This window comes from Phyllobates terribilis, unplaced genomic scaffold, assembly GCF_046119375.1.
Source record: "Phyllobates terribilis strain yellow unplaced genomic scaffold, ASM4611937v1 Scaffold_8__6_contigs__length_399053987, whole genome shotgun sequence".
NCBI classification, from domain to species: Eukaryota; Metazoa; Chordata; class Amphibia; order Anura; family Dendrobatidae; genus Phyllobates; species Phyllobates terribilis.
The window spans coordinates 67,391,113-67,407,512 of NW_027362768.1; the positions used below are offsets into that span (position 1 = coordinate 67,391,113).

General features: G+C 42.0%; 6 pseudogenes; all 6 read left to right on the forward strand.

The window, feature by feature from the left end:
* The first annotated feature begins 3,565 nt into the window (after positions 1 to 3,565).
* LOC141160386 (U2 spliceosomal RNA) lies at positions 3,566 to 3,671 on the forward strand (annotated as a pseudogene).
* A 900-nt stretch (positions 3,672 to 4,571) lies between these two features.
* LOC141160316 (U2 spliceosomal RNA) lies at positions 4,572 to 4,677 on the forward strand (annotated as a pseudogene).
* Positions 4,678 to 5,534: 857 nt separating this feature from the next.
* Positions 5,535 to 5,637, forward strand: LOC141160344 (U2 spliceosomal RNA; annotated as a pseudogene).
* A 3,609-nt stretch (positions 5,638 to 9,246) lies between these two features.
* LOC141160381 (U2 spliceosomal RNA) lies at positions 9,247 to 9,352 on the forward strand (annotated as a pseudogene).
* Positions 9,353 to 10,290: 938 nt separating this feature from the next.
* LOC141160319 (U2 spliceosomal RNA) lies at positions 10,291 to 10,396 on the forward strand (annotated as a pseudogene).
* Positions 10,397 to 11,257: 861 nt separating this feature from the next.
* Positions 11,258 to 11,360, forward strand: LOC141160343 (U2 spliceosomal RNA; annotated as a pseudogene).
* The last annotated feature ends 5,040 nt before the right edge of the window (positions 11,361 to 16,400 follow it).

Here is a 16,400-nt window from a genome sequence, read left to right on the forward strand (position 1 = left end):
ATACAGGGGGGTGTACGCACTTATGCTGAGCGCTGTATGTATAACGTACTGAGAATACAGGGGGGTGTACTCACTTATGCTGAGCACTGTATGTATAACGTACTGAGAATACAGGGAATGTACTCACTTATGCTGAGCGTTGTATGTATAACGTACTGAGAATACAGGGGGGTGTACTAACTTATGCTGAGCGCTGTATGTATTACGTACTGAGAATACAGGGGGGTGTACTCACTTATGCTGAGCGTTGTATGTATAACGTACAGAGAATCCAGAGGGGTGTACTCACTTATGCTGAGCACTGTATGTATAACGTACTGAGAATACAGGAGGTTGTACTCACTTATGCTGAGCGCTGTATGTATAACGTACTGAGAATACAGGGGGGTGTACTCATTTAAGCTGAGCACTGTATATATAACGTACCAAAAATACAGAGGGGTGTACTCACTTATGCTGAGCGCTGTATGTATAACGTACTGAAAATACAGGGGGGTGTACTCACTTATGCTGAGCGCTGTATATATAACATACTGAGAATACAGGGGAGTGTACTCACTTACGCTGAGCACTGTATGTATAACGTGCTGAAAATACAGGGGGGTGTTTTCACTTATGCTGAGCACTGTATGTATAACGTACTGAAAACACAGGGGGGTGTACTCACTTATGCTGAGCGTTGTATGTATAATGTACTGAGAATACAGGGGGGTGTACTCACTTATGCTGAGCACTGTATGTATAACGTACTGAGAATACAGGGGGGGTGTACTCACTTATAATGAGCGCTGTATGTATAACGTACTGAGAATACAGGGGGTTATACTCACTTATGCTGAGCGCTGTATGTATAACGTACTGAAAATACAGGGGGGTGTACGCACTTATGCTGAGCACTGTATGTATAACGTACTGAGAATACAGGCGGGTGTACTCACTAATGCTGAGGGCTGTATATATAACGTACTGAGAATACAGGGGTGTGTACTCTCATATGCTGATCACTGTATGTATAACGTACTGAGAATACAGGGTGGTGTACTCACTTACTCTGAGAAATGTATGTATAACGTACTGAAAATACAGGGTGAGTGTACGCACTTATGCTGAGCGCTGTATGTATAACGTACTGAGAATACAGGGGGGTGTACTCATTTAAGCTGAGCACTGTATATATAACGTACCAAAAATACAGAGGGGTGTACTCACTTATGCTGAGCGCTGTATGTATAACGTACTGAAAATACAGGGGGGTGTACTCACTTATGCTGAGCGCTGTATATATAACATACTGAGAATACAGGGGAGTGTACTCACTTACGCTGAGCACTGTATGTATAACGTGCTGAAAATACAGGGGGGTGTTTTCACTTATGCTGAGCACTGTATGTATAACGTACTGAAAACACAGGGGGGTGTACTCACTTATGCTGAGCGTTGTATGTATAATGTACTGAGAATACAGGGGGGTGTACTCACTTATGCTGAGCACTGTATGTATAACGTACTGAGAATACAGGGGGGTGTACTCACTTATAATGAGCGCTGTATGTATAACGTACTGAGAATACAGGGGGTTATACTCACTTATGCTGAGCGCTGTATGTATAACGTACTGAAAATACAGGGGGGTGTACGCACTTATGCTGAGCACTGTATGTATAACGTACTGAGAATACAGGCGGGTGTACTCACTAATGCTGAGGGCTGTATATATAACGTACTGAGAATACAGGGGTGTGTACTCTCATATGCTGATCACTGTATGTATAACGTACTGAGAATACAGGGTGGTGTACTCACTTACTCTGAGAAATGTATGTATAACGTACTGAAAATACAGGGTGAGTGTACGCACTTATGCTGAGCGCTGTATGTATAACGTACTGAGAATACAGGTGGGTGTACTCACTTATGCTGAGCACTGTATGTATAATGTACTGAGAATACAGGGGGGTGTACTCACTTACGCTGAGAACTGTATGTATAACGTACTGAAAATACAGGGGGGTTTACTCACTTACGCTGAGCATTGTATGTATAACGTACTGAGAATACAGGGGAGTGTACTTACTTATGCTGAGCACTGTATGTATAACATACTGAGAATACAGGAGGGTGTACTCACTTATGCTGAGCACTGTATGTATAACGTACTGAGAATACAGGGGGGTGTACTCACTTATGCTGAGCGTTGTATGTATAACGTACTGAGAATACAGGGGGTGCACTCACTTATGCTGAGCGCTGTTTGTATAATGTACTGTGAATACAGGGGGGTGTACTCACTTATGCTGAGCTCTGTATGTATAATATACTGATAATATAGGGGGGTGTACTCACGCTGAGCGCTGTATGTATAACGTACTGAGAATACAGGGGGGTGTATTCACGCTGAGCGCTGTATGTATAATGTACTGATAATATAGGGGGGTGTACTCACAAATTTGTCTCTCTCTTCCTCTCTCTCTTTTCCTGGACATATTGTCATCATGGCGCCACACTGAGCATGCTCAGTCTATCGAGGCTTCGGAGAGAGACACATATCCCCGGTTATATTATAGATTGTAATGTTATCTATCTATCTATCTATCTATCTATCTATCTATCTATCTATCCATCCATCCATCTATCTTTCTATCTATCTATCTATCTATCCATCCATCTATCTATCTATCTATTGATCCATCCATCTATCTATCTATCTATCTATCTATCTATCTATCTATCTATCTATCCCTTCCTTCCTGAGATAAGCAGCAATAATGCATTTGGTCTTTGCTACACCGTTGCACACCTACCATATACCTAGTCAGTGGCCTTGTTATCAGCTGCTAATCTTTTAACTCAACTGTCCCATCAGTTGGGTGTTGCTGAGTACCACACATTTTAAAAAAATTTGGGGGCCGCTACGATTTCTTTAGTGAAATGCTGGCTCCCTCTGGTGGAGCACTGACTTCTTTAATTTTCTATCTGTGGATGAAAAAAAAGATATAAAAAAGTTTGGTCTGAGATGTTGTTTTAAAGTACTACCTAGGTCTGTCCATCAGAGCATACTATTGGTTTTCACCCAGGCAGACATATTGCTTGCAATAGATGTAATGAGTGAATGGAACAATGGAATAATGCAAGAGAATGGGACAATGGAACAATGGAACAATGCAAGAATGAAAGAATGGAACATGATTGCACGTGTCATAATGGGCTCCTGGCCTTTATCTGGCTGTGCTGCTGCAATCAGATTCAGTCTACAGGGAGCCTGCAGACTAGGAAGAAGGTGGACTGCTGCTTGTTTGTTCACTAATTAGTTTTCCTCTCCCCATCCCCTTGTCTTGAGGTGCATGGAACAGCGGGGGGGGAAGGTGTGAATGTGTGAAAATAGGCAGACTTATGCAGATTAAAAATGCCTGCGTGGGCTGCAGCTGCAACAAGCAGTAAAGTTGTGGGTTTTAAGGTGCCTATTGATGAACAACATGTCTTCCTAGGGGGAGTCTTTGTCCCCATTCCTACAATGGATGCCTTCTTGAAACCTGGGTGCAGTCATAGGCCAAAACCAATTCAGGTTATCGCTTCTCGGCCTTTTGGCTAACATCAAGTGTAGAATCTGCTCTCATTTAGTATATGTGCTTTTCTTTTACCAATATATTGTATTGTAATGTTATCTATCTATCTATCTATCTATCCATCTATCTATCTATCTATCCATCCATCCATCTATCTTTCTATCTATCTATCTATCTATCTATCCCTTCCTTCCTGAGATAAGCAGCAATAATGCATTTGGTCTTTGCTACACCGTTGCACACACACCATATACCTAGTCAGTGGCCTTGTTATCAGCTGCTACTCATTTAACTCAACTGTCCCATCAGTTGGGTGTTGCTGAGTACCACGCATTTAAAAAAAATTTGGGGGCCGCTACGATTTCTTTAGTGAAATGCTGGCTCCAGTTGGTGGAGCATTGACTTCTTTGATTTTCTATCTGTGGATAAAAAAGAAGATAAAAAAAAAGATTGGTCTGAGATGTTGTTTTAAAGTGCTACTTATGTCTGTCAATCAGAGCATCCTATTGGTTTTCACCCAGGCAGATAGATTTCTTGCAATAGATGTAATGAGTGAATGGAACAATGGAATAATGCAAGAGAATGGGACAATGGAACAATGGAATAATGCAAGAAAGGAAGAAAGGAACATCATTGCATGTGTCATAATGGGCTTCTAGCCTTTATCTGGTTGTGCTGCTGTGGTCAGCTTCAGTCTGCAGGGAGCCTGCAGACTAGGAAGAAGGTGGACTGCTGCTTTTTTGTTCACTAATTAGTTTTCCTCTTCCCATCCCCTTGTCTTGAGGTGCATGGAACAGCGGGGGAAGGGGAGAATGTGAGAAAATAGGCAGACTTATGCAGATTAAAAATGCGTGCGTGGGCTGCAGCTGAACAAACAGTAAAGTTGTAGGTTTTAAGGTGTCTATTGATAAACAACATGTCTTCCTAAGGGGAGTCTAGGTCCCAATTCCTACAATGGGTGCCTTCTTGAAGCCTGGGTGCAGTCATAGGCCAAAACCAATTCAAGTTATCGCTTCTCTGCCTTTTGGCTAACATCAAGTGTAGTATCTGTTCTCATTTAGTATATGTGCTTTACTTTTACCAATAAACTGCATTGTAATGTTATCTATCTATTTATCTATCTATCCATCCATCTATCTATCTATCCCTTCGCTCCTGAGATAAGCTGCAATAATGCATTTGGTCTTTGCTACACCGTTGCACACACACCATATACCTAGTCAGTGGCCTTGTTATCAGCTGCTACTCTTTTAACTCAACTGTCCCATCAGTTGGGTGTTGCTGAGTACCACGCATTTAAAAAAAAATTGGGGGCCTCTATGATTTCTTTAGTGAAATGCTGGCTCCCTCTGGTGGAGCACTGACTTCTTTAATTTTCTATCTGTGGATGAAAAAAAATGTAGAAAAAAGTTTGGTCTGAGATGTTGTTTTAAAGTGCTACCCATGTCTTTCAATCAGAGCATCCTATTTGTTTTCACCCAGGCAGATAGATTGCTTGCAATAGATGTAATGTGTGAATGGAACAATGGAATAATGCAAGAGAATGGGACAATGGAACAATGGAATAATGCAAGAATATAAGAATGGAACATCATTGCATGTGTCATAATGAGCTCCTGGCCTTAACCTGGCTGTGCTGCTGCAGTCAGCTTCAGTCTGCAGGGAGCCTGCAGACTAGGAGGAAGGTGGACTGCTGCTTGTTTGTTCACTAATTAGTTTTCCTCTCCCCATCCCCTTGTCTTGAGGCGCGGGGGATAGCGGGGGGGAGGGGAGAATGTGTGAAAATAGGCAGACTTTTGCAGATTAAAAATGCATGTGTGGGCTTCAGCTGCAACAAGCAGTAAAGTTGTGGGTTTTAAGGTGTCTATTGATGAACAACATGTCTTCCTAGGGGGAGCCTTTGTCCCCATTCCTACAATGGGAGCCTTCTTGTAGCCTGGGTGCAGTCATAGGCCAAAACCAACTCAGGTTATCGCTTCTTCGCCTTTTGGCTAACATCAAGTGTAGTATCTGTTCTCATTTAGTATATGTGCTTTGCTTTTACCAATATATTGTACTAGCTATTGAACCCGTTCTACGCCCGGGTGGCGAGCATTTTTATTGGTACATTTTTAATTTTATTAAATTATCCTGCGCCATTTGGTTTAAAGATGTCTGCGAATTTGAATAAACAGTGTCTTCAATAAAATGGCGCCGCAGTGTGGTATGCACACGTGCAGACTCCGGTGCCTCACTGCGCAGGCGTGAGCATATATAAGATGTACTGAGAATACAGGGGGTGTACTCACTTACGCTGAACACTGTATATAACGGACCGAGAATTCAGGAGGTGTACTCACTTTTGCTGAGCGCTGTATGTATAATGTACTGAGAATACAGGGGGTTGTACTCACTTATGCTGAGCCCTGTATGTATAACGTACTGAGAATACAGTGGGGTGTACTCACTTATGCTGAGCACTGTATGTATAACATACTGAGTATACAGGGGGGTGTACTCACTTATGCTGAGCACTGTATGTATAACGTACTGAGTATACAGGGGGGTGTACTCACTTACGCTGAGCACTGCATGTATATTGTAGTGAGAATACAGGGGGGTGTACTCACCCTGAGCGCTATATGTATAACGTACTGAGAATACAGGGGCGTGTACTCACTTATGCTGAGCGCTGTATGTATAACGTAATGAGAATACAGGGGGTGTACTCATTTAATCTGAGCACTGTATGTATTACGTACTGAGAATACAGGGGGGTGTACTCACTTATGCTGAGCGCTGTATGTATAACGTACTGAGAATACAGGGGGTGTACTCATTTAATCTGAGCACTGTATGTATTACGTACTGAGAATACAGGGGGGTGTACTCACTTATGCTGAGCGCTGAATGTATAACGTACTGAGAATACAGGGGGGTGTACTCACTTACTCTGAGAACTGTATGTATAACGTACTGAAAATACAGGGGGGGTGTACGCACTTATGCTGAGCGCTGTATGTATAACGTACTGAGAATACAGGGGAGTGTACTTACTTATGCTGAGCACTGTATGTATAATGTACTGAGAATACAGGGGGGTGTACTCACTTATGCTGAGCGTTGTATGTATAACGTACTGAGAATACAGGGGGGTGTACTCACTTATGCTGAGCGCTGTATGTATAACTTACTGAGAGTACAGGGGGGAGTACTCACTTATGCTGAGCGTTGTATGTATAACGTACTGAGAATCCAGAGGGGTGTACTCACTTATGCTGAGCACTGTATGTATAACATACTGAGAATACAGGAGGGTGTACTCACTTATGCTGAGCGCTGTATGTAAAACGTACTGAGAATACAGGGGGGTGTACTCACTTATGCTGAGCGTAGTATGTATAACGTACTGAGAATACAGGGGGGTGTACTCACTTATGCTGAGCGCTGTATGTATAACGTACTGAGAATGCAGATGGGTGTACTCACTTATGCTGAGTGCTGTATGTATAACGTACTGAGAATAAAGGGGGGTGTACTCACTTATGCTGAGAGTTGTATGTATAACGTACTTAGAATACAGAGGGATGTACTAACTTATGCTGAGCGTTGTATGTATAACGTACTGAGAATAGAGAGGGGTGTATTCACTTATGCTGAGCATTGTATATATAACGTACTGAGAATACACGGGGGTGTACTCACTTATACTGATCGCTGTATATATAACGTACTGAGATTAGAGGGGGGTGTACTCACTTCTGCTGAGCGTTGTATATATAACGTACTGAGAATACACGGGGGTGTACTCACTTATACTGATCGCTGTATATATAACGTACTGAGATTAGAGGGGGGTGTACTCACTTACGCTGAGTGCTGTATATATAACATGCTGAGAATACAGGTGGGGAGCACTCACTTACGCTGAGAATTGTATGTTTAACGTTATGAGAATAGAGGGGGGAGTACTCACCTATGCTGAGCCCTGTATGTATAACGTACTGAGAATACAGAGGGGTGTACTCACTTACGCTGAGCGCTGAATGTATAACATACTGAGAATAGAGGGGGTGTACTCACTTACGCTAAGTGCTGTATGTATAAATAACTGAGAATACAGGGGGGTGTATTCACTTACGCTGAGCGCTGTATGTATAACGTACTGAGAATACAGGGGGTGTACTCACTTACGTTGAGCGCTGTATGTATAACTTACTGAGAATACAGGGGGTTGTACTCATTTAAGCTGAGCACTGTATGTATAACGTACTAAAAATACAGGGGGGTGTACTCACTTATGCTGAGCGCTGTATGTATAACGTACTGAGAATACAGGGGGGTGTACTCACTTATGCTGAGCGCTGTATTTATAATGTACTGAGAATACACGGGGGTGTACTCACTTATGCTGAGCGCTGTATGTATCACGTACTGAGAATACAGAGAGGTGTACTCACTTACGCTGAGCGCTGTTTGTATAACGTACTGAGAATACATGGGGGTGTACTCACTTATGCTGAGCGCTGTATGTATAATGTACTGATAATATAGGGGGGTGTACTCACGCTGAGCGCTGTATGTATAACGTACTGAGAATACAGGGGGGTGTACTCACGCTGAGCGCTGTATGTATAATGTACTGAGAATACAGGGGGGTGTACTCACAAATTTGTCTCTCTCTTCCTCTCTCTCTTTTCCTGGACATATTGTCATCATGGCGCCACACTGAGCATGCTCAGTCTATCGAGGCTTCGGAGAGAGACACATATCCCCGGTTATATTATAGATTGTAATGTTATCTATCTATCTATCTATCCATCCATCCATCTATCTTTCTATCTATCTATCTATCCATCTATCTATCTATCTATTGATCCATCCATCTATCTATCTATCTATATATCTATCTATCTATCCCTTCCTTCCTGAGATAAGCAGCAATAATGCATTTGGTCTTTGCTACACCGTTGCACACCTACCATATACCTAATCAGTGGCCTTGTTATCAGCTGCTAATCTTTTAACTCAACTGTCCCATCAGTTGGGTGTTGCTGAGTACCACACATTTTAAAAAAATTTGGGGGCCGCTACGATTTCTTTAGTGAAATGCTGGCTCCCTCTGGTGGAGCACTGACTTCTTTAATTTTCTATCTGTGGATGAAAAAAAAGATATAAAAAAGTTTGGTCTGAGATGTTGTTTTAAAGTACTACCTAGGTCTGTCAATCAGAGCATACTATTGGTTTTCACCCAGGCAGACATGTTGCTTGCAATAGATGTAATGAGTGAATGGAACAATGGAATAATGCAAGAGAATGGGACATGATTGCACGTGTCATAATGGGCTCCTGGCCTTTATCTGGCTGTGCTGCTGCAATCAGATTCAGTCTACAGGGAGCCTGCAGACTAGGAAGAAGGTGGACTGCTGCTTGTTTGTTCACTAATTAGTTTTCCTCTCCCCATCCCCTTGTCTTGAGGTGCATGGAACAGCGGGGGGAAGGTGTGAATGTGTGAAAATAGGCAGACTTATGCAGATTAAAAATGTGTGCGTGGGCTGCAGCTGCAACAAGCAGTAAAGTTGTGGGTTTTAAGGTGCCTATTGATGAACAACATGTATTCCTAGGGGGAGTCTTTGTCCCCATTCCTACAATGGATGCCTTCTTGAAACCTGGGTGCAGTCATAGGCCAAAACCAATTCAGGTTATCGCTTCTCGGCCTTTTGGCTAACATCAAGTGTAGAATCTGCTCTCATTTAGTATATGTGCTTTGTTTTTACCAATATATTGTATTGTAATGTTATCTATCTATCTATATATCCATCTATCTATCTATCTATCTATCATCCATCCATCTATCTTTATATCTATCTATCTATCCATCTATCTATCTATTGATCCATCCATCTATCTATCTATCTATCTATCCCTTCCTTCCTGAGATAAGCAGCAATAATGCATTTGGTCTTTGCTACACCGTTGCACACACACCATATACCTAGTCAGTGGCCTTGTTATCAGCTGCTACTCTTTTAACTCAACTGTCCCATCAGTTGGGTGTTGCTGAGTACCACGCATTTAAAAAAAATTTGGGGGCCGCTACAATTTCTTTAGTGAAATGCTGGCTCCAGTTGGTGGAGCACTGACTTCTTTAATTTTCTATCTGTGGATGAAAAAGAAGATAAAAAAAAGTTTGGTCTGAGATGTTGTTTTAAAGTGCTACCTATGTCTGTCAATCAGAGCATCCTATTGGTTTTCACCCAGGCAGATAGATTTCTTGCAATAGATGTAATGAGTGAATGGAACAATGGAATAATGCAAGAGAATGGGACAATGGAACAATGGAATAATGCAAGAAAGGAAGAATGGAACATCATTGCACGTGTCATAATGGGCTTCTGGCCTTTATCTGGTTGTGCTGCTGTGGTCAGCTTCAGTCTGCAGGGAGCCTGCAGACTAGGAAGAAGGTGGACTGCTGCTTTTTTGTTCACTAATTAGTTTTCCTCTTCCCATCCCCTTGTCTTGAGGTGCATGGAACAGCGGGGGAAGGGGAGAATGTGAGAAAATAGGCAGACTTATGCAGATTAAAAATGCGTGCGTGGGCTGCAGCTGAACAAACAGTAAAGTTGTAGGTTTTAAGGTGTCTATTGATAAACAACATGTCTTCCTAAGGGGAGTCTAGGTCCCAATTCCTACAATGGGTGCCTTCTTGAAGCCTGGGTGCAGTCATAGGCCAAAACCAATTCAAGTTATCGCTTCTCTGCCTTTTGGCTAACATCAAGTGTAGTATCTGTTCTCATTTAGTATATGTGCTTTACTTTTACCAATAAACTGCATCGTAATGTTATCTATCTATTTATCTATCTATCTATCCATCCATCTATCTATCTATCCCTTCGCTCCTGAGATAAGCTGCAATAATGCATTTCGTCTTTGCTACACCGTTGCACACACACCATATACCTAGTCAGTGGCCTTGTTATCAGCTGCTACTTTTTTAACTAAACTGTCCCATCAGTTGGGTGTTGCTGAGTACCACGCATTTAAAAAAAAATTGGGGGCCTCTATGATTTCTTTAGTGAAATGCTGGCTCCCTCTGGTGGAGCACTGACTTCTTTAATTTTCTATCTGTGGATGAAAAAAAATGTAGAAAAAAGTTTGGTCTGAGATGTTGTTTTAAAGTGCTACCCATGTCTTTCAATCAGAGCATCCTATTTGTTTTCACCCAGGCAGATAGATTGCTTGCAATAGATGTAATGTGTGAATGGAACAATGGAATAATGCAAGAGAATGGGACAATGGAACAATGGAATAATGCAAGAATATAAGAATGGAACATCATTGCATGTGTCATAATGAGCTCCTGGCCTTTACCTGGCTGTGCTGCTGCAGTCAGCTTCAGTCTGCAGGGAGCCTGCAGACTAGGAGGAAGGTGGACTGCTGCTTGTTTGTTCACTAATTAGTTTTCCTCTCCCCATCCCCTTGTCTTGAGGTGCGGGGGATAGCGGGAGGGAGGGGAGAATATGTGAAAATAGGCAGACTTATGCAGACTAAAAATGCATGTGTGGGCTTCAGCTGCAACAAGCAGTAAAGTTGTGGGTTTTAAGGTGTCTATTGATGAACAACATGTCTTCCTAGGGGGAGCCTTTGTCCCCATTCCTACAATGGGAGCCTTCTTGTAGCCTGGGTGCAGTCATAGGCCAAAACCAACTCAGGTTATCGCTTCTTCGCCTTTTGGCTAACATCAAGTGTAGTATCTGTTCTCATTTAGTATATGTGCTTTGCTTTTACCAATATATTGTACTAGCTATTGAACCCGTTCTACGCCCGGGTGGCGAGCATTTTTATTGGTACATTTTTAATTTTATTAAATTATCCTGCACCATTTGGTTTAAAGATGTCTGCGAATATGAATAAACAGTGTCTTCAATAAAATGGCGCCGCAGTGTGGTATGCACACGTGCAGACTCCGGTGCCTCACTGCGCAGGCGTGAGCATATATAAGATGTACTGAGAATACAGGGGGTGTACTCACTTACGCTGAACACTGTATATAACGGACCGAGAATTCAGGAGGTGTACTCACTTTTGCTGAGCGCTGTATGTATAATGTACTGAGAATACAGGGGTTTGTACTCACTTATGCTGAGCCCTGTATGTATAACGTACTGAGAATACAGTGGGGTGTACTCACTTATGCTGAGCACTGTATGTATAACGTACTGAGTATACAGGGGGGTGTACTCACTTACGCTGAGCGCTGCATGTATATCGTAGTGAGAATACAGGGGGGTGTACTCACTTACACTGAGCGCTATATGTATAACGTACTGAGAATACAGGGGCGTGTACTCACTTATGCTGAGCGTTGTATGTATAACGTACTGAGAATACAGGGGGTGTACTCATTTAATCTGAGCACTGTATGTATTACGTACTGAGAATACAGGGGGGTGTACTCAGTTATGCTGAGCGCTGAATGTATAACGTATTGAGAATACAGGGGGGTGTACTCACTTATGCTGAGCACAGTATGTATAACGTACTGAGAATACAGGGGGTGTACTCACTCATGCTGAGCGCTGTATGTATAACGTACTGAGAATACAGGGGGGTGTACTCACTTACGCTGAGCACTGTATGTATAACGTACTGAGAATACAGAGGGGTGTACTCACGCTGAGCGCTGTATATATAAGGTACTGAGAATACAGGGGGGTGTACTCACTTACGCTGAGCACTATATGTATAACGTACTGAGAATATAGGGGCGTGTACTCACTTACGCTGAGCGCTGTATAAATTATGTACTGATAATACAGTGGTGTACTCACTTATACTGAGCGCTGTATATGTAACGTACTGAGAATACAGGGGGGTGTACTCACTTATACTGAGCACTGTATGTATAACGTACTGAGAATACAGGGGGGGTACTCACTTATGCTGAGCGCTGTATAAATAACATACTGAGAATACATTGGGGTGTACTTACTTACGCTGAGCGTTGTATGTATAACATACTGAGAATACAGGGTGGTGTATTCATTTAAGCTGAGCACTGTATGTATAACATACTAAAAATGCAGGAGGGTGTGCTCACTTATGCTGAGCGCTGAGTGTATGTATAACATACTGAGATTACAGGGGGGTGTACTCACTTACGCTGAGCGCTGTATGTATGACGTACTGAGAATGCAGGGGGGTGTACTTACTTACGCTGAGCGCTGTATGTATAACGTACTGAGAATACTGGGGCGTGTACTCACTTATGCTGAGCGCTTTATGTATAAAGTACTGAGAATACAGGGGGTGTACTCATTTAATCTGAGCACTGTATGTATTACGTACTGTGAATACAGGGGGTTGTACTCACTTATGCTGAGCGATGAATGTATGACGTACTGAGAATACAGGGGGGTGTACTCACTTAAACTTAGCGTTGTATGTATAACGTACTGAGAATACAGGGGGGTGCACTCACTTATGCTGAGCACTGTATGTATAACGTACTGAGAATCCAGGGGGTGTACTCACTTATGCTGAGCACTGTATGTATAACGTACTGAGAATACAGGGGGGTGTACTCACTTATGCTGAGCGTTGTATGTATAACGTACAGAGAATACAGGGGGTGCACTCACTTATGCTGAGCGCTGTATGTATAACGCACTGAGAATACAGTGGGGTGTACTCACTTATGCTGAGCGCTGTATGTATAACATACTGTGAATATAGGGGAGTGTAATCACTTATGCTGAGGGTTAAATGTATAACGTACTGAGAATACAGGGGGGTGTACTCACTTATGCTAAGCGTTGCATGTATAACGTACTGAGAATACAGGGGGGTGTACTTACTTATGCTGAGCGCTGTATGTATAACGTACTGAGAATACAGGGGGGTGTACTCACTTATGCTGAGCACTGTTTGTATAATGTACTGAGAAGACAGGGGGGTGTTCTCACTTATGCTGAGCACTGTATGTAAAACGTACTGAGACTACAGAGGGGTGTACTCACTTACGCTGAGCGCTGTATGTATAAGGTAATGAGAATACAGGGGTGTGTACTCACTAACGCTGAGCGCTATTTGTATAACATACTGAGAATACAGGGACGTGTACTCACTTACGCCGAGCACTGTATATATAATGTACTGATAATACAGGGGTGTACTCACTTAAACTGAGCGCTGTATATATAACGTGCTGAGAATACAGGAGGGGTGTACTCACTTATGCTGAGCGCTGTTTGTATAACGTACTGAGAATACAGGGGGGTGCACTCACTTATGCTGAGCGCTGAATATATTACCTACTGAGAATACAGGGGGGTGTACTCACGCTGAGCACTGTATGTATAATGTACTGAGAATACAGGTGAACAACTGGCTACGTCGATGGTGCCGTCAACAAGGATTTGGATTTCTGGATCACGGAATGAATTACCTATACGATGGACTACTTGCTAGAGATGGGGTGCACCTTACGAAGACTGGAAAACGTGTATTTGGAAGTCGCCTTGCTACACTCATCAGGAGAGCTTTAAAGTAGAACAATGTGGGAAGGGAAGCAAAAGGCCAGAAAAAGCCATACAGCTGACAAATACTATTGAGATCTCTGCTACTGGAAGTGGAAAGGAAGAACAAAGACAAAACAATTTAAATAATAAAAATATGGGAGGAAGAGAAACCAATCACAAACTAAAATGTTTTTATACAAATGCACAAAGCATGGGCAACAAACAAGGAGAATTAGAACTACTAATGCAGGAAAAGGAATATGATGTCATTGGAATCACTGAAACTTGGTGGGACGATACACATGATTGGAATACAAGGCTAAAAGGATACAACTTATTTGCAAGAAACAGACTTGATAAACGAGGAGGAGTTGTCGCATTGTATGTTAGAAAAGCGTATATCTGCACAGAGATTGAAGCTTCAGAGACTGGGAGTTCTGTGGAAACTGTTTGGGTAAGAATACAAGGAGAGAACAACGGAAAGGACACCATTGTAGGCATTTACTACAGGCCACCTGGGCAAGCTGAAGATATGGATGAACTCTTTATGTATCAAATGACCAAGTTCTCCAAAAAATATGACGTAGTGGTCATGGGAGATTTCAACTATCCAGACATTTGTTGGGAATCTCTCTCAAGTAAAACTAACAGGTCAAGCAAATTCTTATCCTCTCTTGCTGACAACTTTATCTTCCAAAAGGTAGAGGAGAAAACAAGGGGATCTGCTACTTTGGATCTAATCCTTATAAACAGGGAGGAAATGGTTGAGGAGGTAAAGGTGGCTGGGACCCTAGGAGGCAGCGATCATGCTATTATAGAATTTTGGATAACTAGAGGAGGAAGACATGTGAAGACTCAAACTTCAAGGTTAGATTTTAGAAAGGCAGATTTTAAGAGACTCAGAAAGAGAATAGGAGGGATCCAATGGCTGGATGTCCTTAAGGACAAAAATGTCCAGGAAGGATGGGAAATTTTTAAAAATGAGATTCTCAAAGCACAATCGTTAACAATCCCGAAAAGTAGGAAGAATGGGAAGCATTTAAGGAAACCAGGATGGATGAACACAGAACTTAAATACATGCTAAAAAGAAAGAAAGAAATGTTTATTAAATGGAAAGAGGGAGGCATATCTAAAGAAGATTATAATGCAGTCTGCAGATCCTGCAGGGCACGTATCAGGTTAGCTAAAGCTGACAATGAATTAAGGCTTGCAAGAGATGTCAAAAGCAATAAAAAAGGATTTTGGGGGTATGTCAAAAGTAAAAGAAAAGTCAAAGATGCTATAGGATTTTTACAGGATGAAAATGGAGAAATGGTAAGAGAGGATGTTGAGAAGGCCGAACTTTTTAACTCCTATTTTGCATCTGTTTTCTCTCAGAAAGAAAATGTAACATCAACTAATCTTCACTGTCCTTTTAAAGGAATAGAGGAATCCAAGTTATCTGTAAACTGAAAGATTGTGAGGGAATATTTAGCTAACATAAATGAGTTCAAGTCTCCAGGTCCAGATGAATTACACCCCAGAGTACTGAAGGAGATCGTAGAAGAAATTTTAGAACCACTCTCCATAATCTTTGAAAATTCTTGGAGAACAGGAGAAGTCCCAGAAGACTGGAGAAGAGCAAATGTTGTTCCTATCTTCAAAAAGGGGAAGAAGGTGGACCCAGGGAACTATAGGCCGGTGAGTCTGACTTCTATACCAGGAAAGATCTTTGAACAAATTATTAAACAACATGTATGTAAGTACCTGGATAAGAATGAAGTGATTAACCAGAGTCAGCATGGGTTTGTAACTAACAAGTCATGTCAGACTAACTTAATTTCCTTCTATGACAGAATCACTGACTGGGTGGATCAGGGAAATGCTGTAGATATAGTATATCTTGACTTCAGCAAAGCATTTGACAAAGTATCTCACACCATCCTTATTGAAAAAATGACCAAGTATGCAATGGACCAGGCAACTGTTAGGTGGATTCATAACTGGCTTAGTGATCGGACTCAAAGGGTGGTTGTAAATGGCTTCACATCCAGCTGGATGAATGTCTCAAGTGGGGTACCACAGGGCTCCGTCCTGGGACCTGTATTGTTCAACATCTTTATCAATGATTTAGATGAAGGAATTGAGGGTAAACTGATTAAATTTGCTGATGACACAAAGCTAGGAGGGATAGCTAATACTAGAGAAGAGAGAGGGAAGATTCAAAAAGACCTAAATAAACTGGAGCAGTGGGCAGCAACCAACAGAATGGTTTTTAACAGGGAAAAATGCAAAGTACTACATCTGGGCAATAAAAATGAAAAAAGCATATACAGAATGGGAGGAATAGAGCTAAGC